Consider the following 23598-nt stretch of genomic DNA (forward strand, 5'->3'; position numbering starts at 1 on the left):
CTGAACAAATATTTGCTCTCCAGACCTTGGTCAAAGGGCCCTGCTGGAGAGAGTTTGTCGTGAGGCTCTCTGGCAATGTAGTGGACACAGCCCTCTCTCTTCTCTGGATTCTTAGTCCTCATGGCTGTTTGTTCATTCATTCACTCATTCATTTAATAAATATTCAGATAATACCTACTCTGGGCCATACACTGGAACAGAGACCAAGAACAAGGGGCTCACAGCCCAGGAGGGGATATAATGATGGCTCATATTTATTGTTTGGGGGCAGTAGTGTTTCAGTGGTTTAATTCTCGCCTTCCATGTGGGACACCTGGGTTTGATTCCCAGCCAAGGCGCGTTACACACAGCTAATACCCATCCGTCAGTGGTGACTTGCATGTTGCTACGATGCTGAACCCACCAGCAGCTCCATGGGAGAAAAGACCTGGCGATCTGCTCCCATAAAGATTACGGCCTAGGTGGGAAGGTAAAATGGTATAACCACTTTGGAAATCGATTTGGCGCTTCCTTAAAAAGCTAGAAATAGAAGTACCATACGATCCAGCAATCCCACTCCTTAGAACATATCCTAGAGAAATAAGAGCTGTCACATGAATAGATACATGCACACCCATGTTCATTGCAGCACTGTTCACAATAGCAAAAACATGGAAACAACCTAGGTGCCCATCAGTGGACGAATGGATAAACAAATTATGGTGCATACACACAATGGAGTACTCCACAACAATAACAAACAAGGATGAATCGGCGAGAAATCTCATAACATGAATAAATCCGGAAGGCATTTTGCTGAGTGAAATTAGTCACTCGCAAAAGGACAAATATTGCATGAGACCACTATTATAAGAACTCAAGAAAAGGTTTAAACACAGAAGGAAACATTCTGTTATGGTTACGAGGGTGGGGAGAGAGGGAAAGGGGAATTCGCTAACTAGATAGTAGACAAGAATGATCTTAGGTGAAGGGAAGGACAACACACAATACAGGGGAAGTCAGCACCACTGGACTAAACCAAATGCTAAGTTTCCTGAACACAACCAAACACTTCGAGGGACAGAGTAGCAGGGGCAGGGGTCTGGGAACCACGGTTTCAGGGGACATCTAGATCAACTGGCATAACAAAGCTCATGAAGAAAACGTTCTGCATCCCATTTTGGTGAGTAGCATCTGGGGTCTTAAATGCTAGCAAGCAGCCTTCTAAGATGCATCAATTGGTCCTAACCCACATGGAGCAAAAGGGAATGAAGAACACCAAAGACACTAGGAAAAAAATGAGCCTTTTTTTTTTAAGACACAGGAAGGGCCACATAAACCAGGGATTCCATCAGCCTGAGCCCAGAAGAACTAGATGGTGCCCGGCTGACAGGGAACACAACAGAGAGTCCCTGACAGAGCAGGAGTAAGGTGGGGTGCAGAACTCAGTTTCACATAAAAAGACCAGACTTAAGGGTCTGACTGAGGCTGGAGGGGCCCGAGAGGATATGGCCCACGGACTCTCTGTTAGTCCAAAACTAAAACCAACTATGAAGCCAACTCTTCAGACAAAAAATACACGGGACCATAAGACATAAAATGATATTTGTAAAGAGTGTGCTTAGTTCAAGTAAATACACATGACTAAATGGGCAGCTCCTGTCTGGAGGCAAAATGAGAAGGCAGAAAGGAACAGGAGCTGGTTGAATGGACACGAGAAATCCAGGTGGAAAAGAGGAGCGTGCTGTCACATTGTAGGGATAGCAGCTAGGGTCACATAACAATGTGTGTACAAATTTTTGTATGAGACACTAACTTGAGCTGTAAACTTTCACCTAAAGCACATACACACACACAGTACTATGAAATGAATAGATGGCTAGATTTTCATAAAGCAAATATAGCAAAACATTACTCTTTATAAAGCAAATATAGCAAAATGGTGAGCGTACGTGTATTCTTTATACAGTCCTTTTGGTTTTTCTGTGTGTTTGAAAATTTTCACAGTAAAATGCTGGAGGAGGGGAGATGTCCCTGCCTTTGACCCTGCAGTTCACGATCCAATTCCACATCCAGAGATCTACACTTGGAACTAAGAATGGATGTACACAAATGTTTTGCTATAAGGATGTTTATCACAGTCATATATACAGTTGTAAAAAATTAGTAAGAATCTAACTGTCCAACAAATGGGGACTTGCTCAGGGCTGTCCTGAGCCCTATTGGAGCCAGAAGCACAAGGAAAAAAACCAAAAAAAACACATTGCCATTAAGTCATTTCTGACTGGTAGCTACCCTTCAGGACAGAGCAGAACTGACCCATAGGTTTCTAAGGCTGTAATCTTGATGGGAACAGACTGTCACACCTTTCTCCCATGGAGTGGCTGGTATGTTTGAACCGCCGACCTTTCAGTTAGCAGCAAAATGTTTAACCACTGTGCCACCAGGCCTTCTCTCAGCAATAATGATCTTGTCTTTATCTAAAATGTTGATACAGAGTTTTTACATTTTTATTTTTAAAACAGCATATTAAAATATTATTTATTGTTATTAATATTTTTACACCCTAGGTGAGTACCTCATCCACTTCACCCTAATCTTGACCCTGGACTTCCTAAATAAACACAGTATCCTGGCTTGGGGCTTGGAGACCTACCTCCACTTCCTAATAGCTGTGTGACCCTGAGTCAGTTACTTAACCTCTCTGATTTTCGGAGATGAAATCATGCAACGCATCATTGCCATTGATGTTGTCGGTGCTCCTCCCTTTCCACTAGGATCCCGTTTTTGGGGGAGGTACATCCATCCTTCAGTTGCTGTGGGTGTATCCTTCTCTGGAGAACTTCCCTTACTCAAGGGAAGTGGCTGTGCCCAAATGCCCACAGCCAATGACCAACTGACACAAGATACAAAATCCTGGTCCCCTTGCCTCAAGGCAGGACCAATTCAGTGTGCGATTCACACTCCAGAGCTGCCTGTGGGATCAGGCAGAGGCCAGATTTCAGGCTCAGTTGAAACCACACTGGTGCTTAGTTTCTTCTTCTACCCTTTCTGTCTTCCTCCCTCCTTCTAGGTTTCATCTGAGAGCTTTTCCTAACTCAATTGCTTGCACAAGAATCCCCACCTCAGTCTCTGCTACCAGGAAATCCAACTTCAGACCACCACCATTATCATCATAATCATTAAAAAAAAAAAAAAAAAAAACCGTTGCCATCAAGTCCATGCCAGCCCATGGCGATCCCGTGTGTTACAAATTAGGGCTGCTCCATAGGGTTTTCTGGAGTGTAATCGTTACAGAAGCAGATCACTAGGGCTTTCTTTTGCGGCTGCTGGGTGGGTTTGAACCACCAACCTTTAGGTGAGTAGTTGAGTACAAACCATTTTCACCACCCAGGAAGACCTTTACCATCATCATAGGCAACATATATTGAGCACTTAGTGTGCCAGGCACTGTTCTAAGTACTACTTGTATTATGGCATCTGATTCTCCCAACAATGAAATGTGGTTCATTCTATGATTATTACCCCCATTTTACAGATGTGAAAACTGAGGCAGAGAGAAGTTAAGTGACCAGCCCAAGCTCACACAGCCACCTGCAGCCTCACATCTTTGACCAGGCCCTTGTCAAATCAGCCTGGATGGACAACAAGTGTCATGCAAAGCAGAGATTAAGTAGTAGGCAGAACCACGCAGTTCTGCTTCCTTCCACGAGGGCTGAGAGGGCTGCAGAAGCTGGTTGAGAAGACAGGTGTTCGCTTGCTCCCTCCCTTTAGGTACAACGTGGTCTGAAAGTGTGACTATAAAAAGCATCGCTCCCTGAAAACTGGGGCAGCACAAGTATTTTCCCACCAGAGGACATTTTCTGCAAACTCTTCTATTCTCTCCAGGAAACTCTTGGGATATCTCTGGGCATCAAGAAAGAAAGAAACCACTACTTTCTTACATAATTAATCCAAAAACACCAGAGAAGGCGCTGAGATCCTGGAAACAAAACAAAACAAAAAAAAAAATTTTTTTTTTTTAAAGAGGGGTTTTATCCACAGTGTAAGGGCACCATTTCTAGACAGAGTAGAACTGCCCCGTAGAGTTTCCAAGGAGCGCCTGGTGGATTCGAACTGCTGACATTTTGGTTAGCAGCTGTAGCACTTAACCACTATGCCACCAGGGTTTCCATTTCTAGACTAGCACGTGCAATTATAGAAATCAGATTATGTCAGTCATTTAGTCATTCAACAAACATTCTCTGGACAGTTTATGCGAACTCTGTGCTGGACCCGAGGGGACCTATAGTCCCTGCAGAGCTCATGGTTTCTGAGCTTGTCTCTGATTCTCAGCCATTGTAGGGGGAGGGGAGGGACTCCCCAGAGCACCTCAACCTTAGGGCTATATATGTATTCTCCCCAAATCTGATACAAAAATGCACATTCTCGAGATTACTGGTCCAGTGGAAGAAAGAGCCAGAAAAAAACAAAATGGATAATAGCATGCTATGACAACATAAAGGGTGGGGGGGGATAAAACCCAACTAAAAAAGAAAGAGGCTGAGGCAAGAAAAGCAAAGGCAAGATGATCATTTACTGAGCACCTGCAATTGAGAAAGGGGTATCTGGATGGGGTTTCGAAGGATGAATGGGAGTACTCCCAGACAGCAGGGAGAGAGAACAGAGGCATGTGCAAAGGCCAGGAGGTATGGCCTCTGGACTTTCATATATGCTATACATCCACCTGGAAACCCTGTTGGCATAGTGGTTAAGTGCTACAGCTGCTAACCAAAGCATCGGCTGGTGGAATCCACCAGGTGCTCCTTGGAAACTCTATGGGGCAGTTCTACTCTGTCCTATAGGGTTGCCATGAGTCAGAATCGACTTGACGGCACTGGGTTTGTTTTTTTTTTTTTTTTGGTATTCTACAGGCAGAGAAGGACGGTGAGGTTTGAAGAGCCAAAAAGACTTGCCCAGGGTCACTGAGCTGACAAGTGGGGCTCTGGGACTTGGACCTGGTCTATCTGACTCCATGGCCAGGGCCTTTAACCAGCTTGTTCCCTCCCCCTGCCAGGGCAGAAGCCAGACTCCACCCCCACCTCTATTGTTAGCCGCCCTGGAGTTGCTCTCCAACTCACACTGACCCCAAGCACAATGGGGTCGTATCATTATGATCCACAGGGCTTCCGCTGGCAGGTCTTTCTTTCTAACTCCCACCCCCCCACACCGCCTTTACCAGTTGCCATCAACTCGATTCCAACTCACGGTGACCCCATGCGTGTCAGAGTAGAACTGTACTCCACAGGGTTTTTAATGGATGATTTTTTGGAAGTACACTGCCAGGCCTTTCTTCTGAAGTACCTCTGGGTAGACTCGAACCTCCAACCTTCTGGTTAGCAGCCAAGCACCTCAACTGTTTGCACCAGAGGAGATCATAAAACCCAGCCACTTCAAGAGGGTGAGGTGAAGAAATGGCTGAGATCATTCTTGCCTGGCACATAGAAAACACTCAGTAAATGGCAGCTCCAAGGGATGATAATTATTCTGTGATAATTCATATTCATATCATTGTTCAGACAAATCACAGAACGCCAGACTGTGGGAACTGGAGTGGCCGGCAAGGAGAGACCCGGATCAACCTGCTCATTCAACAGATGAAGCAGACCCAGGTGGAGGCCCCCCACGGTCCTGCAGTAACCTTGTGGCAGGATCACTATGATATCACAAAGGAGTCACTCATCACCTGGCCTTTGACAGTGTTTTTGGCCTCAGGTCTCCCCTGTCCCCCCAGTTCCTCTCCACCCCAGCCAAACTGAACATACTACCACCCTGGGATGACGACACTAATGCTCAGCCAGCTTTTGCACATGCTGTTCCCCCCGTCTAGGACACCATTCCACCCATTCCTCACCTGGTCTGTACCTATTATCCTCCAGAGCTCCTCTTCAATACTGTCTCCTCTGAGAAGCCTCCCATGATTCCCCCATGCCCACTGGCGCCCCCTCTGAGCACTCACACTGCCTAGGTTACTCCCCCTCCAAGAAATCACTTAGCATGCAAGGCCATGACTCAGTTTACCTGTCAGTCACTCCCACTAGACTGTGAGCCAATGGATGGCAGAAACATGTCCTATTGACCCTTTGGCATTCAGCACTTGAGCAGTAGGCACTCAATATGCCTACTAAGTGGAATGAAGGAATTACTGAAGCTTGAACCCAAGTCATGGAACCCCGATATCCCTCTCCCTAGATTTGTTTCCATGGCAACAGGGAAAAGAATTCTGATAAGGAACAAAAAAAGATAAAGGACTTGATCTTACAAGTCAATTCCAGATTATTTATAAACCAAGCCCAAGACTATTTTCTTGTGTTCCTTTATCATATTTTATTCAAATAGTCATTTTCATGACCTACCAAAAACCCAATGCCTTCCAGTTGATTCCGGCTCCTAGTGACCCTAGGGGACAGAGCAGAACTGCCCCATGGAGTTTCCAAGACTGTAATCTCTAAGGAAGCAGATTGCCACATCTTTCTCCCAAGGAGTAGCCAGTGGGTTCGAACAGCGGACCTTTCGGTTAGCAGCTGAGTGCTTTAACCACTGCATGACCAGGGCTTCTTTAATGACCTAAGGTGCCCTTAATTCACCTTGAGAGGGAAAAAAATCACCTGGGAAGGAAATCTTTCTAGAAACAGCCAGAAACCCACCAGGTCCTATCTTTAGCTCCGGTGGGAAGCAGCAGTTTCCATGAAGGGGTGGGGAAGGTCAGTCTGTAATCACAGCCTCTCTTCTAGAAGCCCAGCATCTAATAAGGCTGCGAGTGCTGGCCTTCTCTGGGGTGGGTGGGGGTGAGGTGGACTGAGAGGCCTAATGCATCCCAGCAGGGTCGCTCAGTGGTTCTAGAGGCCACTGTCCCCTCAGAAGCTGCTACCCTGTCACCGGTATCCTGGGGCGGAAAGGGGGAGCCCCATTGGGGGTCTTTATCTGCCTGCCCAGAGTTAGAAAACATGTTTCTTTTCACCACAGCAGCTGAATTTCCACATTTTTGGATCAGTTAGTGAAAGAGAGCAAGACGTTCTTGGCAAACAACAAATTAGAACTGGGACCAGGCATACGCGATGTCACTAGGAAATAGATTTCTGATTAGTGAGCTTGCTATACTTGGCTCGACTGCCGTCTAAGCAGCACCCCAGGATTTTAAGGATCTCTGTGAGGATAATAAAAGATGGAGAGAATGAAAGAAGGCCTTTCTTTCCTTGCTCCCTCCCTCCCTGACTTCAGCCAGCATTTACTGAGCACCTACTATGCCTAACTGCCAGAAGCTGGCAAGACAATGAACAAAGGGCCCAATCCCCAGCCTCCAGAGCTGTTTGATTTCAGTGTTGCCGTAAATATAAAATATAGAAAGGTGCACCTGACCCAAGCCATGGTATTTTCAATCACCTCAGATGCATGCGAAAGGTGAACCATGAATAAGGAAGACCAAAGAAGAATTGATGCATCTGAGTTATGATGTTGGCAAAGAATACCACGGACTGCCAGAAGAACGCATAAATCTGTCTTGGAAGAAGTACAGCAGGACGAGACTTCATCTCACGTACTTTGGATGCATTATCAGGAGGCACCAGTCCCCGGAGAAGGACATCATGTTTGGTAAGGTAGAAAAAAAAAAAAAAGGTAGAAGGTCAGCAAAAAAGAAGGTGACTCTTAATGATATGGGTTGACACAGTTGCTGCAATAACGGGCTCAGACATAGCAATGATTGTAAGGATGGTACAGGACCAGGTAGTGTTTCACTCTGTTGTACGTAAGGTTGCTATGAGTCAGAACTGACTCAACAGCACCTAACAACAACAGTAAATATAATAACAATCAGTAGTTCTCATTTACTGATGGCCTACTGCACACCCTGTTACCTGTATAACCCAGGATGGTTATAATACCCATTGAACAGACAAGGAAACGGAGATGTAAATGATGAAGCTGCTCGTCCAGGCCACCCTGTTGGTAGGTGTAGAGCCATGATTCAAGCCTACATCTGGCTGCCCCCAAAGCCTGTGGCCTTAGCCACCATACTACCCTGCCCCTGTGAGCACCCCTGGTAATGTGAAATGGAGGCTGAACTGTAGGGTGCAGAAGATGTGGTCATGGGAGCCAAGACTTTACCCAGTGTTCCTCTTTCCCTCCACTTCACTTCCTTCTTCTCAAACTCAGGTGAGCTGTGAACCCCAAATAAACCTAACTGTGAAGAGCACAAGGGTCCCTGGGATGGCCTCAGGGACACTCTCCCAAACTTGGTTCCTACAAAGGCTTAGCTATGTTGACAGCTCCAGCAACCAGCAGGGTTGGGTGGCCTCCGAGGGCACCTAGCATCCCACTTGTCCAGGTGGAATTGAGTCTGGACCCTGAAACTGGAGTTCAAAGCTGCCAAGCTCTGCTCTCAACCGCTGTCCAACCCCAAGGAACACTCCCTTGTCTCTGGGTCTCGATTCCCTGAGGGGTTGTACAGGATGATCTCCACTGGAAAGTCCAACTCAATACTCCAGGTCTCCTCCTCTCAAAGGCCACCTGAGGCGGAAGGAGAACTACAGACCAGGGTTCAAACCAGGAGTGGTCTCGGGCACTCACGGGGCCTTCTCTTGCCCGAGTTTCTTCATTTTGCAAGTGGAAATCATGACACCTACCTCCCAGGTGGAGTCCCTGGCTGGTGCAAATGGTTAACACACTTGGCAGCTAGTCAAAAGGTTGGAGGTTCAAGTCCACCCAGAGGTGTCTTGGAAGAAAGACCTGGCGGTCTACTTGAGCACATTTCTACTCTGACACACATGAAGCTGTCATGAATTGGAGTTGAGCTGACGGCAAATGGTCTGGTCTCTTGTCTACCTCCTGGGTAAAAGTACAAGTGGCGGGCACATAGTAGGCCTCAGTAATGGTCAGATTCCAATGCGGAGTGCCCACGGTTAGAGTACTTACACTTTGAAAACTGAGAAAGAAAAACTGCCTCCCAAAGCCAAATGTGCATCCAAATACTATAGTATGCCAGGCCCGATGTCATCCTTGGAGGCACTGGTTAAGCGCAGGGCTCCCAGGGCAGGCTGATTGGGCTCTCCAACTCCTCACTGTGTGACCCTGGGCAAGTGGCTTGCTTTCTCTGAGCCCTTGTCTGCAAAATGGGGATAAAAACGGTCCCCTCCTTACAAGGTGGTGCTGAAGGTTATACAACGTATTCTGACCACTTTATGAGAGCAGAACAGCTATCGCCTTTTGACAGATGGGGAAACTGAGGCTAAGGGCATGAAGGTCAGATGCTATAAAGGAAGTTAGTGGCAAAGTCTGAATCAGAGGCCTGGGCTCTAAACTACCCTCTTAACAGCTGTGTCCCACTGGGCAAGAGGAGAGTGGGCACTCAGGAGCCATGTCTCTGGCCTTCCATGCCTCAACTACAGCCCAGCATTTCTGTCACTCGGCTCAGCCCCCATCCCTCATCTCATCTCAAAGCTGCTGTTAAGTAACGGTCTCCGCTTGACTATGCCTCTGCACATGGGTAGCTTTCTCCTGACCCGGCTGGAAGTCTATCCTGCTTGTGCTCTGCTTCTCTGCCACACAAAGTACCCCTCCTCTGTGCCACCCACACACTGTTCCAGTAGCTGAGCTGTACCAGGCAGGGAGAGCAAGGAGGGGGCAGCCAGGCGGCCTTGGCACCTTGGCACCTTGGCGAAGGTGCTGTCACCCTAAAGGTCTCCACAGTGGCTTACTCCACCGGCACAAGGCACATTCTGACAGTTTCAGAGTCCAAGGCCTTGGGCTGGCCTGGATTTAAACCTTCCAGAGCCCCCCAATGCCAGGACCTCAAGGCAAGACCCCACCTCCCTCCTCCGCAAAGGTTACCCCCTCTCTAGTAACTCCAGGCCACTTGCAGCTCCCCACATACTGAGGTGCTTCTTGTCTGAGTCTTGGCTCAAATGTCACTTCCTCGAGGAAGCCTCCCTGACTACCTAACACAAAGGAGCCCCAAGACCCTCCCTGTCACAGCACTCTTTCACTTGCACTTTAGTAATTATCATTATTTGGTATCTTCCTGATTATTCCTCTATTATCTGTCTCCCTAAGGAAACCTCATGAGGTTTCTCTAAGAAACCATAGATGTCTTATTCTCAGCTATTGCCCCAGAGCCTAGCATACAGGAGGCCCTCAGTAAGGGCTTGTTGAATGAATGGATGGATGGACAGATGGGTGGATGAGATGACTGAAGGACTAAAAAGAAGGGAAGGGAAGGGGAGGGGAGCAAAGGGAGAGAAGAAGCACTACTCTACTTGCAGTGCAATGCCTTCTCTCATCCCCTTTCCTCGGCCAGTCCTTACCCATCTTTTAAGACCCCTCCTCCAGGAAGTCTTCCCTGCCACCTCTCCTAAGTGCCTCCACTGAGTCTCCCAGCCTTGGATTCCCCCATCACAATGCTCTCTTCACTGTACGTGAAGGTCATTTCCATACCCCTCTGCCCAGGCTGCAGGCGCTGTGAAGGTCAGGGCTGTACTCATTCCATTCTGTATCTCTAGGGCCCATCCCAAGGCCTGGTGCACAGTAGGCAGCTCAGTCACACATCTTACCCCAGAACTAGGCCAAGGTTGGGCACTTTGGAATCTTCAGCACTACCTTGTTAGGAGGGTACCATTTCTATCTCCATTTTACAAAGAAAGTGAGGCTCAGAGAAGGCTGGCCACTTGTCCAGGGTCACACAGCAAAGACTCCAAGTTACCACTATACCACACTGGCTTCCAGCCCAGGCCTCCCATGAAGGAGGGCACAGGAAGGTGAGGAGTAGGAGGTGGCATCAATTCCAGGATAGGAGCACTTGCAGTTTCTCTACAATTTGGCCTCTCAGTTCCATAAGACCACGAGAGGAAGGGGCAACATGGATTGAGCATCCACTGTGTGCTGCACATTGGGCCCTTTACATGTATCCTCATTCAGTCCTTGCCAACCCTTTGGAGAGACATCATTCTCCCCAGTCTCAGATCAGGAAATTGAGGCCAAGATCACACCATGGTGACTCTGTACCCAGCCCAAAGTCACCCAAACAATTAGCTATCAGGAAACTAATTAAAAAATAGATCCGACAAAATATAGCCCTCAAGAGTATTCTCCCTTCCTGGATATGCCCTGCAAATACCCGTTATTCACAACCCATTCTCTCTTGCAGCAGCAACATGGGCATGAGACTCAATCCTGGCCAACAAGATCTAGGGGGAAGTCTACTGGGTGGACTTCGGGGAGAAGTCTTTCTCCCTGATGCAACGCTCTTTCTTAGCTGGATATTGTCAAGTCTCCCTTCAATGGCTGGAACTCTGGCAGCCATTTGGGAACCATGAGGGGATAAGATGCTGAGGAGAGAGAAAGGAAGATGTAAAGAACCTGGGTCAAGCCACTAAACCAGGACTTGGTACACTTCTTCTGTAAATGGCTAGGCAGTAAATATTTTAGGCTTTGCAGGCCACATGTAGTCTCTGTCACCTATTTCTCTCTTGTTTTTTTTTTACAACCCTTTAAGAATATAAAACTCATCCTTAGTTCATGGGCCATAATTTGCTGAGCCCTACATTACATGTACCAACCATCAGGTGAATTATGTGAGACAACACACGTCCTTATTGTTTAATCCTCCTTCATGGGGTCTTTTACGTGCAACCCAAAGCATCTTCATGCATAAAGTGACAGTGGTGTACCAAGTGTTGGCAAGGATGTGGGGCAGCTGGAACTCTCATATCCTGCTAGTGACAATGCAAAATGGTACAACCACTTTATAAAACAGGCAGTTTCTTCAAAAGTTAAATATACAGCTACCCCACAATCTAGTCATTCCACCCGTAGGTATTTACCCAAGAGAAATGAAACCATATGTCCACACAAAGTCCTGTCCATGAAGGTCTGGCAGGTTTATTCATAAAAGCCAAAACCTGGTGTTATGGACTGAATTGTGTCCCTCTAAAAGGCATGCTGAGGTCCTAATCCCTGCACCGGTGAATGTGAACTTGTCTGGGCAATTGGGATTTTTCACCACAGATGTTATCCGTTGGGTCACATGAGGTCATACTGGTGTAGAGTGAGTCCTAGTTCTGATCCTTTCTGAGTGGGGTCTGATAAAAAGGGAGTCAGTCACACACTGGGAGAAGAGAGGCTCCATATGACAACAGAGGCAGACACATCTATAAGCAGCAAACTAGAATGTGTCTTTAATGTCAAGGACGGCTGCAGCTGCCAGAAATTAGGGGAGAGGTTCACAGAAGGAATGAACAAAGCCAAGACCCTGATTTGGGCTTCTAGCCTCCAGAACTGAGAGAAAATCGACGTTTCTTCATAAAAGCCCACCCACTTTGTGGCATTTTATTATGGCAGCCATAGGAAACCAAGATACCTGGAAACAATCCAGATGTCTTCAACAGGTGAATGGACAAGCCAACTGTGGTACATCCAAACTATGAAATACTACTCAGCAATAAAAAGGAATGAACTATCGATACACACCACAACGCGGATGAATCTCAAAATAATATGCCGACTGAAAGAAGCCAGACAAGAAAAAATAAAAGCATATACCTCATGATTCCTTCAATATAAAATTCTAGAAAATGCAAAGTAATCTACGGTGCCAGAAGGCAGAACTGTGGTTGCCTGAGGACAGGGATAAAAGAAGGCATGGATTGCAAAGAGGCAGGAAGAAACTTCTGGGGATGATGGATGGATGTGTTCATTCATTTAATCGTGGTGATGGTTTCACAGGTAGAACAGAAAGAAGCCCCAGCTCAGATGTAACCAGCTCACTACCCAACCACCATCTGCAACAGGCAAGGGAACATGCCTGACGCCTCCTTTCCTCCGTCTGATTCCATGGACAGTGTCGATTAAGGCAAGCCCAGCAGAAAACCTCACAGAAGGAGATTTCTGTCATGGCCACAAATCAACAAGACCAGAGATAGAAGGAAAAAGCTAAAGACTAATCAGGGAGTTCATGTCAAGCTAAATTATAAACAACAACCACCACAAAAGTTGCCATCGAGTCCATTCTGACTCATGGCGACCCCATGGGTTACAGAGTAGAACTGCTCCATAGGGTTTTCTTAGCTACCATCTTTACAGAAGGTACCCAAGTGGCACAGTGTTCAAGTGCTTGGCTGCTAACCAAAATGTCAGCAGTTCGAACCCACCAGCAGCTCCACAGGAGGAAGGTGTGGCAGTCTGCTTCCATAAAGATTATAGCCTTGGAAACTATAGGGCAGTTCTATTCTGTCTTACAGGGTCATTATGAGTCGGAGTCAACTTGAGGGCAATAGGTTTAATCTTTCCAGAAGGAGATCACCAGGCCTTTCTTCCACAGCACCACTGGGTGGGTCTGAACTACCAACCTTTAGGTTAGTAGTCAAGTGCAAATTGTTTGCACTACCCAGGGTGTGCCTCTTATTTGCTTGAAAAAAAGCAAATAAAAATGATTGAGTGTGCACGGGAGAGTTTTGGGGGATTTGTAGGACATCATCCTGTGGCTTATCACTCACATGTTCTTTATGTTCTTTTTAGAGACACAATAAAGATATTAATGAATGAATGGAATGATTGCTCCTGGATGGTGGAATGAGATACTAGGCAGAGACTGGACCACATGGAGCCCTACCTTTCATCAATACCACACATGCCTTTTCTCATAGATCTCTAAAACCACACAGTAAGACAGATAGCACCTTTTAGAGAAGAGGAAACAGAGGCTCAGAGATGTTCAGTATTGTGCCCAAAGTCACTCAGCTGGGAAGTGGCAGAGCTAGGACTAGATCCTGGGTCGGCCTGGTTTGCAAGCTGATGTTCTTTTGTACATAGCCTGGAGTGAGCCTTTACCAAAGTCTCAAGAAACCCCACACTGGGACACTCAAAGCTGTCTGTCTTGTTTACCACAGAACCCCCAGGCCTAAGACCTTCAATAAACAGCTGCTGAAAGGATAAATGGCTCCAGCAGAGGGCCAGGCCCAGAGTCGGTGCTTAGTAAGGGTTTTAAAACCAAAAAAAAAAAAAAACAAAACCAAACCCACTGCCGTTGACTCATAGCAACCCTATAGAACAGAGCAGAACTGCCCCACAGAGTTTCCAAGGAGTGCCTGGTAGATTCGAACTGCCGACCTCTTTGTTAGCAGCTGTAGCACTTAACCACTATGCCACCTAAGGAGACAGAAAGATGAGAGAACGAAGAAGGAAGAAAGGGCTGGGTTTCCAAGGCTGTAATCTTTATGGAAGCAGACTGCCACATCTTTTTCCCGTGGAGCAGCTGGTAGGTTCGAACCACTGACCTTTTGGTTGGCAGCTGAGCACTTTAACCACTGCGCCACCAGGGCTCCTTAAGATGGTGACACATTATCTTAGGTGCTCATTTTCACAATTGCCTTTCTCAAAGCATGTGACACATTTTCTAACAACACTGTCCTGAGCTTTCATCCTACCTCCCTAAGTTCTTCCAGAAGGGAGGGTGATCTGCAGGGGGTGCTGAGGGAACAGGGGCTATGTTGCATTAAAAAAAAAAGACAAGACAGTTGCTGTGGAGTTGATTCTGACTCCTGGCAACCCCACGTGTGCAGAGTAGAACTGTGCTCCGTGGGGTTTCCAATAGCTGATTTTTCAGAAGCAGATCACCAGGCCTTTCTTCCAAGGCACCTCTGGGTGGGTCTGAACCACCAACCTTTATGGTTAGTACTCGAGCACTTAACTTTTTGCACCACCCAGGGACTCCCATCAGCCTCCACTCAAGTAAGTCCCCAGAGGGTCCTGTTTTGCGGGATCTTATTGTCTCCTTGAGATATGTTCTTGAAGTTCTCACCTTTCACTCCCCACCTCTGGGCTTGGGTGCGGGCGGTGGGGGTAGGGGGATGGTACAAGAGGCCTGAGTTGGCCAGCTCTGCCTCTAATGTGTGTGTGGCCTTGGGCAGGTCTAGGTGCTGTCTGGGCCTCCCTTCTCCCACCCTACAAGGAAGAGGTTATCTAAATCATTCATTCACTCCACCACACACTGAGTCCGTCAGGAAAGCTCCAAACTCTGGGCAATTCACCCACACTGATGTCCAAAAAATGGACATTTCTGCTCCTCTAACCAATATCCACACCTAGTCTCGCAGAAGAAAAAGAAAACATTCTGTTTGGATCTCTGACAGAGCAACTTCTTTCTTGAGAAGGTCTGAGTTGACGGTTTATTTTCCTCAAAAATAGATCTGAGGTTATAATGACAGACCTGCCTCATCCTTCATGTCCAGATGTAAAACCCACGGCAGTGACCTCAGGTGGTCCAGTGTCTCCCACCTCCTGCCCTCCTGTAACAAGGAGTGAATGAATGCTACACAGGGGTGAGGCAGGGAGTTGACAGGGTGTCTACCAACCAGTGTCTCTGTCGGAAGCAGAAAATCAGTGCAGAGGGTGGATTGAGTGGGAGGCCAGGAGTGTCAGGGAAGCTTTCAGCTTGTCCATTCTTACCAAAACCAGTCATTTCAGGGTATAATAATAACTGCCCTGCCTCCTGGCAGGTGTTCTCATTTCCAAATGGACTTAATGAGATCTCTTATAGGAAGGGCTTTGCCAGTCAGGAATGAGATGCCTGCAGCCAGTGTCACTTGATGGAAACTAAATGAGTCACTTAAATGGAAACGGGCCAGGGGAGGGGAGCCATCACTTAACACACCTACTATGCGCCCACACCTACAGAGTTAGGGATTCTACGGTGTCACTGTCTTTTATTTCACTGAAATTACACCAATGGCCCTACCAGGTCTCACCTCTCCTTGCACAATGAGAAATCTGAGCCTCAGATTTGGTTCCTAGATGGTAAAGCAGGCGCCCATACCTGTGAGCTGTGTGACCTCTCTGAGCCACCGCACCTCTCTGAGCCTCAGTCTCCACATCTGTAAATGGGGTAATACTACCCATGTCATGGGGCTCTTATGAGGGTTAAATGAGACACTGCCTAGAGATTGCTTAGCACCTAGTAGCGTTCAGTGAACTTTAGCGCTTATTGACTTGTGGGCTGGATTTGAATCTAGGCCTGTCAGCTCCCAAAAGTTTGGTAAATTTCCTCTTTCACTAATCTGCAACTTCCCCCCTCTACCCTTCCCAAGCCCACTGTGGTACTGATCTCACCTCCCACCTCACAGAAAGCAATGGAGGCAATTGGGGGAGAATGACCCCACACTCCCTGTCCAGAAGCCCACCCTGTATCCTTCCAGCTGCCGCAGGAGATGCAGCCACGCTCTTAGCTGGGCCGGCCCTGCTCTCCAGCGCCAGTACCTGCACCTCTCACTCACGCAAGACTGCCCCCCTTGGATCTGACTGTCTGCTTTCCCCAGAGGCAGCCCTGCCTCCCCACATGCCCTGCTAGGCAGGCCAGCCCATCAGCAAAGCTTCAACATCACTCATCTCTAAAAGCCCAACAAACTCCTCTCTTGATCCCACCTGTCTGCTCCCCTGGAAAACTATTGGTGCCTCAAACGTAACACACCAGAACAGAACTCTTGACACACCCCTCCACCCCTGCCTCAGATCTGCTTTCTCAACAATCTCTGCTGCAGTAAAAGGCATCACCTCCCTCACCCCCAGTGTCTGCGTTGGAGGGCTGGGACCCTCCTTCTATCCTCCCCTCACCTCTGACACCCAGTCCCATCAGCTTCTCCTGGAACCCAATCACTTCTCTCCTCTTTCCATCTCACACCGGCACCCGGAGCCAAGCCTCCGTCACTCCAGCCAGGTAAGAGCACTGCCTCCCCATCCCACCTCCTGCTCCTCCAGTCATTCCCCCTGACAACAGCTCAGATGAGCTTTACAAACCTCATCACATCACAGACCCTCTACTGAATGCACTCCCTCAGCCTTCCACTACAGCCAGAATAAACTCCAAACCTCTGGCCTGGCCTTCAAGGCTCCTGCCTGCTGCCCTCCTTGCCTACTCCTAGGCCAGCCATATTGACTTCACTATGTTTCAACCACTCTAAGCTCAGCCCCATCCCGAGGCCTTTGTACTTGCTGTTCCTGCTGCTGTTCCCCCAGACCCTCATATGGCTTCTTGTATCTTTCAGCTCTCCACTCAAATGTCCTCTGAGAGGTCTTGCCAGCCACCTTTCCCCAAGTCCCTCTCTACCATATCACTCTGTTTTATCGTCTTCATGGAATTTATCGGTATTTAGAACTACCTATCTACTTATTTTCGTTGGGCATTGGTGGTTCAGTGGTAGAATTCTTGCCTTCCATGTGGGAGACCCAGGTTCAATTCCCAGTCAATGTACCTCATACACAGCCACCACCCATCTGTCAGTGGAGGCTTGTGATTTACTACGATGCTAGACAGGCTTTAGTGGAGCTTCCAGGCTAAGACAGACTAAGAAGAAAAGCCTGTCGATCTACGTCTGAACATCAGCCAGTGAAAACCCATGGATCCCAATGGTTTGATCTGTAACCAATCGTGAGGGTGGCACAGGACTGGGCAGCGTTTTGTTCCATTGTGCTTGGGGTCACCATGAGTCGGGGACCCACTACACGGCAGCTAACAGCACAACAACAATAACAATTTATTTTCATATCTGTTATCTGTCTCTCCCACTGCTAGGGCAGGGGCTGCCTTTTTCTCATTCCCCCCTGATGCTTGGTACCTAGAACAGTGTCTGGCATGTAGAAGGGGCTCTACAAATATTCACTGAGCAATAAACGAATGAATGAATGACCAAAGAAATGAAGGAATGAACACACAAACACACAAGTCAGACTCTGTGGGGCTGTTTGCTCATCTCGAAAATGGAGCTGGCAATCCCACACTCATGGGGCTGTGAGAAGTGGAACCTGAATGCAGGCCCAAGGGGATACTCCATGCATACTTGAGCCCACGGGAACTCAGCAGCCAACATCTCCTCTCGACCTTCCCTGCATAAAACGTATTTCAAAACCAAGAATTTGTCATTGAAATACTGCAGCTGAAGGTCTAAGGGAGATCATACGGAAGAACACAATCCAGTGTATTACCCGGTAGCCATAGCAACTGCAATCTTCAAGCACAATTCTGTCTCATTTCTACTTTTTACATAGAAATTTCTAGAAGTTCAGATTCCACCCCCCCCCCCCCCCGGTGACATTCTACAGAATAGATATCCTCATTTGGCTCTGAGAGGAAAAAATGTAAAATGTCAGATTCCTACAAGGTGAACTGGCTTGCAAAGAGTCTCATTTTTAAAAATGGGAGGCCAATTCTGAGACTAATTTGAACTCATTGCTGTTGAGTCAATTCTGACTCACAGCAACCCTATAGGACAGAGTAGAGCTGCCCCATAGGGTTTCCAAGGAGTGGCTTGTGGATCTGAACTGCTGACTTTTGGGTTAACAGCTATAGCTCTTAACCACTGTGCCACCAGGGCTCCAATTCTGAGACTAGGAACCAAGTAATAATAATAATAGACAACCAGCATCTTTGTAATAGAATGGACTGGTTTATTACATAACCTTCACCACTCATTCACTTAGTCATTCAATAGACATTCACTGAATGCCTACTAAGTGCCATGTTCTGTGCTTGGCTTGGGGATAAAGCCTCAACTAGATGGATGAGGGTCCCTGCCCTTGGGGAGCTGGCAGTCCAATGGGAAAGGATTCCAGGGGAAGTGCTCATTCCCAGCAAGGACATCAGCCAGTGGAGTCTCCTTGGTTAGCAGGGAACAACATGGTAGAGGAGAATGGACAGGCCTGTGGGATCATGCAGATCTACCATTCACTGGCTGTGTGACCCTGAGAAAATCACTTCAGCTCTCTGAGCTCATTTCCATCTTTGTAAAATGGTATTAACTTATGAAGGTGCTATGTGAACCTAATGAGATGACACAAACAACGTGCCTTGTGTGGTGTCTGGTATACATCAAGTGTTCAGTAACTACTATTTCCTTTTACCTTATAAAGGAAGAGGGAGCCAGCCTCTGATGGGGCCTTGGAAAAGTTAAGTTCTCTAGCTGTGAGGTTTTCCCAAAAGGATGTCCATGTCCTAAAGGACCAAGGGAGTCTGGAAACATCTGAGACTTCAACACTCAAAGCAAAAGTAGGGTAAAGGCTGGTGAAAGAGGAAACGGGGTTTAGCCAGGCCATTAGCCAGCTTAACCTGTTAACAGCTTCCTGGGAACTCAAATGGGGCTGAACTTTCAGCCCTGGGCAAGTTTCAGGCTGGGAGCCAGGCTGAACTGGCCAAAAGATGAAAAGACAGGGATGCTAAGAATGCCGGCCACTGTGAGTTTCTCACCAACCCGGCCACACGTTTGGTGAGACCAGAGTCTTGGAGACTAAAGAGAAAAGTCAAGGTCAAGATTCAGGCAGCATTAGAGTTGAGGGCTCCAGAATTCACCTCATCCCGATGTAAGCCGTAAGACCCAGAGAGAAGCCAGAGGGCCAGATGCTTTAAAAGGAGCCACTTGGACCCCCTGATCCAGATGGATGCATGGATGGATGTATGGATGGATGGACGGATGGACAAATACCTCCCACTTAGTCAACTCCAACTCGTGGACACGTTATGTACAACAGACTGAAACGTTGCCCGGACCCGTGTAATCCTCATGATCGCTGGCACATTAAAGTCCATCATTGCGGCTATTATGCCAATCCATCTTATCAAGGGTCTCCTTCACCCTTTTTGGCCCTCTACTTTACCAAACACAGTGTCCTCCTCCAGCGATTGATCCCTCCCAATGATGTGTCCAAAGCAAGTGAGTCGAACAATGTCCTGCAGTGATCCATAACATTTTAATTGGCTGATTTTGGAAGTAGATTGCCAAGCCTTTCTTCCTAGTTTGTGTTAGTGATCATCAGTGACCCTGTTGGTATCTGAAATACCAGTGGCATAGCTTCCAACATCACAACAACATGCAGGTTACCACAGTACAACAAAGTGACTGAGGGGCGATGGTCCTCAAAGCTGGAGTAAAATTCTGGCAGACGACATACATTTGAACAACACGCCAGAGCCCAAGGCATGAGGGGATCAGAGCCCGTCTGTGTTTGGGGGCAGGCCATGCTGTTCTCAGGTTCCAGCTTTTGTATCTGCACTGCTGTTCCTCATGCCTAAACACTGCCCCATTTTCCCCTCACCCACTCCAGCCAGCCCCACCCACCTGGAAGACCTCTATTCGACCTTCGAATGACCCAAGAAGGCCATGGCTACGGGTTTCTCCTACAGACATATGGCACGAGGGCACAAACACGTCTGCACAAGGATGTTCACTGCAGCGTTGTTTACAATAGTGCACAAAAGTAGAAGGAACCTACAGGTCCATCTAGGGGGACTGGTTAACTAAATGACAGTGCAAGGAAAAATATCAAGCCATCAGAAAGAACAAGATAGACCTACATGTGCTGATATGGAAAGATTTCATCATTATGAGTAAAATCAAAGGGTACAGAACCACATGTATAGTAAGATCTGATTTATGTTAAAAAATATGTGTGTGCGTGTATATATATATAAAATATGGGAAGACACAGACATATGCACAGTTATAGTCTTATGTACGCATAGAATATTTCCAGAAGGAGACACAAAACTGTCATCAGTTTCCAGGGAGGGAGACTGCAGGCTGGAGTGGCAGGGAAACTAATTTTTCTTCAGAATACTGTTTTGCATAGTTAGAAACGTTCACTGTGTCTGTGTACATACTTTTTCAACTAAAAAAAAAAACAAAAATAAGTAAACAATTTTTAATGTTTGGACATCACTGGCGCTAAAATTTTCTCCCCCTAAAAACTGAGCCTAGGAGCCTGGGGCATGCAAACAGTTTGCGACTGGCTGCTAACCTAAACACTGGCAGTTCAAACCTACCCAATGGCACCATGGAAGAAAGGCCTGGCCAACTGCTTCCATAAAGATTACAGCCAAGAACACCCGATGGGGCACTTCTACTCCATAACACATGGGGTTGCCGTGAGTCAGAGGCCGACTGGACGGCAGTCAACAACAACAGCAAACTGACCTAATTAGCCCACTGACGTTTGGATGTGACCTTCCAGGTATCGTACCATCGCAAAGTATCCATTTATGTTTCTGGCACCTCCTCTGTGGGGGCAGGGAATGTGGCAACCACACCCATCTCCACTCTCAGCCTGGCACTTATGAGCATTCAACAAATAAGGATCTAAAGACATCATTAAAAACCAATATACCCACTCCCATCTTCTTAAGAGCTCTTAATTTTTACCAAGTTACTATTTATCAAATATCAGTTTTTTTTTTTTATGTGCTAGCCAATTTTACATCCAGCATTTCATTTAATGGAGGCAATAACCCTCACGCCTGGCTGACGGTAGTAGATGCTGTTGGTGCCCTGCCTAGATCCCCTTTACCAGGTGGGGCACCATCCCCCAGGTGCTGGGAGTACCAGCTGTTACAGCACACAGCTGTCCTCCAGACAACTGACCTTGGCCAATGGGGGAAAAAACCCACCACCTTGTCTCAAAAAAGAAAAAAAAAAAAAAATTGCTGTCAAGTAGATTCCAACTTATGGTGGCCCCTTACATGTCAGAGTAAAACTATGCTCCATAAGGTTTTCAATGGATGATTTTTCAGAAGTAGACTGCCAGGCCTTTCTTCTGAGGTGCCTCTGGGTGGGCTCGAACCTTCAACCTTTTGGTTAGCAGCTGAGCAGGTTAACTGTTTGTACCTCCCAGGGACTCCTCAAGATGGGACTTATTTTGTGGAGCTCTTCAACCTCTAGAGCTCCTGCAGAAATCGGGCTCAGCTGCAAGCTCACCCTGCAAGCTCTCATGTGCACAGAATCATCTTCTCAAGCTCTGCTTCTAGGGAATCCAGACTAAGACACTGCCCCTCAAAACCAAATGGGGTATATAGCTATTTAAACAGAGATGCTGGGAATTTACAGAATCCACGTCTCTGGAGGAGGGTGGCCTCAGCATGAGGAGTTTGAAAAAGCAATGGACATGTAGCCAAGGCTGGGAACTACCATCCAGAGAGAAAGGTTTTATTACGCCCATTTTACAGATGAGACAAAATTGAGATTCTAATAAATGATTTTTGTTGTTGTTGTTAGTGTTGTTCTTCTTCAACTTAAAGTTGCAGTGGTAGATTTGAACCCTCTTCTGTCAGACCCCAAAGTTCTTATTTTTTGATTTGTGCCTGTAGCTCAGCGGTTAGGGGGTTAACAGGCCCAGTTAGCATAGGAACACGGTGATTTTAGAAACCAACTGGGAATAGAACATTCCCCAGGCTTCACTTGCCTGGTACAAGCTGCTCAGTGGCTCTAAAATTAGAACCGCTAACATGGTCAGGAAGAGGGGTCTCTGGGGGTTACTGCTCCACAGCCAGACGGCGCTGGGACTCGGCGTGACGCCCTGGTCCCACTCAAGGCCAGCCCAGCATGCAGAAAATACAGGAAGCAGCTCTCAGGCAGGCCTTCAGAAATTTCCTGCCCACCTGTGCAGGCCAGAACACAGGAAAAGTCTGCAGTGGAGCTGAGCAGGCAGGGAAGGGCGCAAATCACAGAGGGTGAGGTCCACCTAGCGTGGGCTTCCCTTCTCAATCCATTCGCTGGACAGACCCTCCTACACAGGTCATGGCAGTGTAGGACGCATTTGCTAAGCACCTGCTGTATGCCTGGCCCTGTGTTAGGACCTGAGGAAAGAGACAAACAAGACACAGACCCTACCCTCAAGAAGTTTCATTTATTCACTCACTCACTCATTCATGCACTCATGTGTTCAGGTCAACATACATTTACCTACTACGTGCCAAGCCATTCTAGGAACTGGGGAAACAAACGAGCAAGGCATGGTGCTACGCTCAAAAAGTTTTACTTTTTCACTCACTTGCTCATTCAATCATTCAGTTTAACATTTACTGAGCACCTACTGAATGCAAGACCTTGGGCTAGGAGCTGGAGAGTCAGAAATGAACAAGACGTGGTCCCTGATAGCGAGAAGTTTTATTTACTCTTTAATTCTCTGCATTTGCTCTTTTTTTCATTCAGTTCAATGAACAATCACTGAACACCTACTGTATACTCAGCCTTCTGCTAGGCACTGTGGACACAGACGTGAAAAAAGACACAGCCACTACTGGTGATGAATTCATTCATTCATTCAGCTTAAAACTCATTTGTAGAAACTCCTTGGTGCCAAGCACTGTGTCATGTAACAGGGATACAAAGATAAGACACAGTTGGTGCTTTCAAACAGCATCACCCATCCATTCATCCCTTCACTCCTTCGGGATGATGAGCATTTTTGGAGTGCCTACTATGTGTCAGGGACACACATGTGCGTAAGAGGGAATCTCTGCCCTTGAACAGCCAGTCAACCATCCTTTCTTCCTTCATCATTTACCAGTTCAGTTCACCAAACATATACTGGGCGCCTACTGTATTTCAGGCCCTGGTGAGACAGATGAATGAGCCCCGGCCTGGGACCTGGTGGAAGCCACAGAAAAACCAGCATGCATACCGGGTGGAGGGATCATTTGGTTCTTCTGCAGACCTGTGCGGCCCCATCTGGTGGTTCCTCAAAAGCTCTGGGTGAGGCAGGGAGCTGGGAAGTTTGCAGCCAGCAGGAAGCAACACGCCCTTCCCACGGAGCAGCAGGGTGGAGAAGGGA

The 23598-nt window shown here is 47.3% G+C and overlaps 1 protein-coding gene across 4 annotated transcripts in view; it reads right to left on the minus strand.

Annotated features, from left to right (window-relative positions):
* Nucleotides 1-23598, minus strand: part of KIAA1671 (KIAA1671 ortholog) — a 181322-nt gene that overhangs the window by 90523 nt on the left and 67201 nt on the right. The window lies entirely within an intron of this gene.

This window comes from Loxodonta africana, chromosome 19, assembly GCF_030014295.1.
Source record: "Loxodonta africana isolate mLoxAfr1 chromosome 19, mLoxAfr1.hap2, whole genome shotgun sequence".
In the NCBI taxonomy this organism is placed as follows: Eukaryota; Metazoa; Chordata; class Mammalia; order Proboscidea; family Elephantidae; genus Loxodonta; species Loxodonta africana.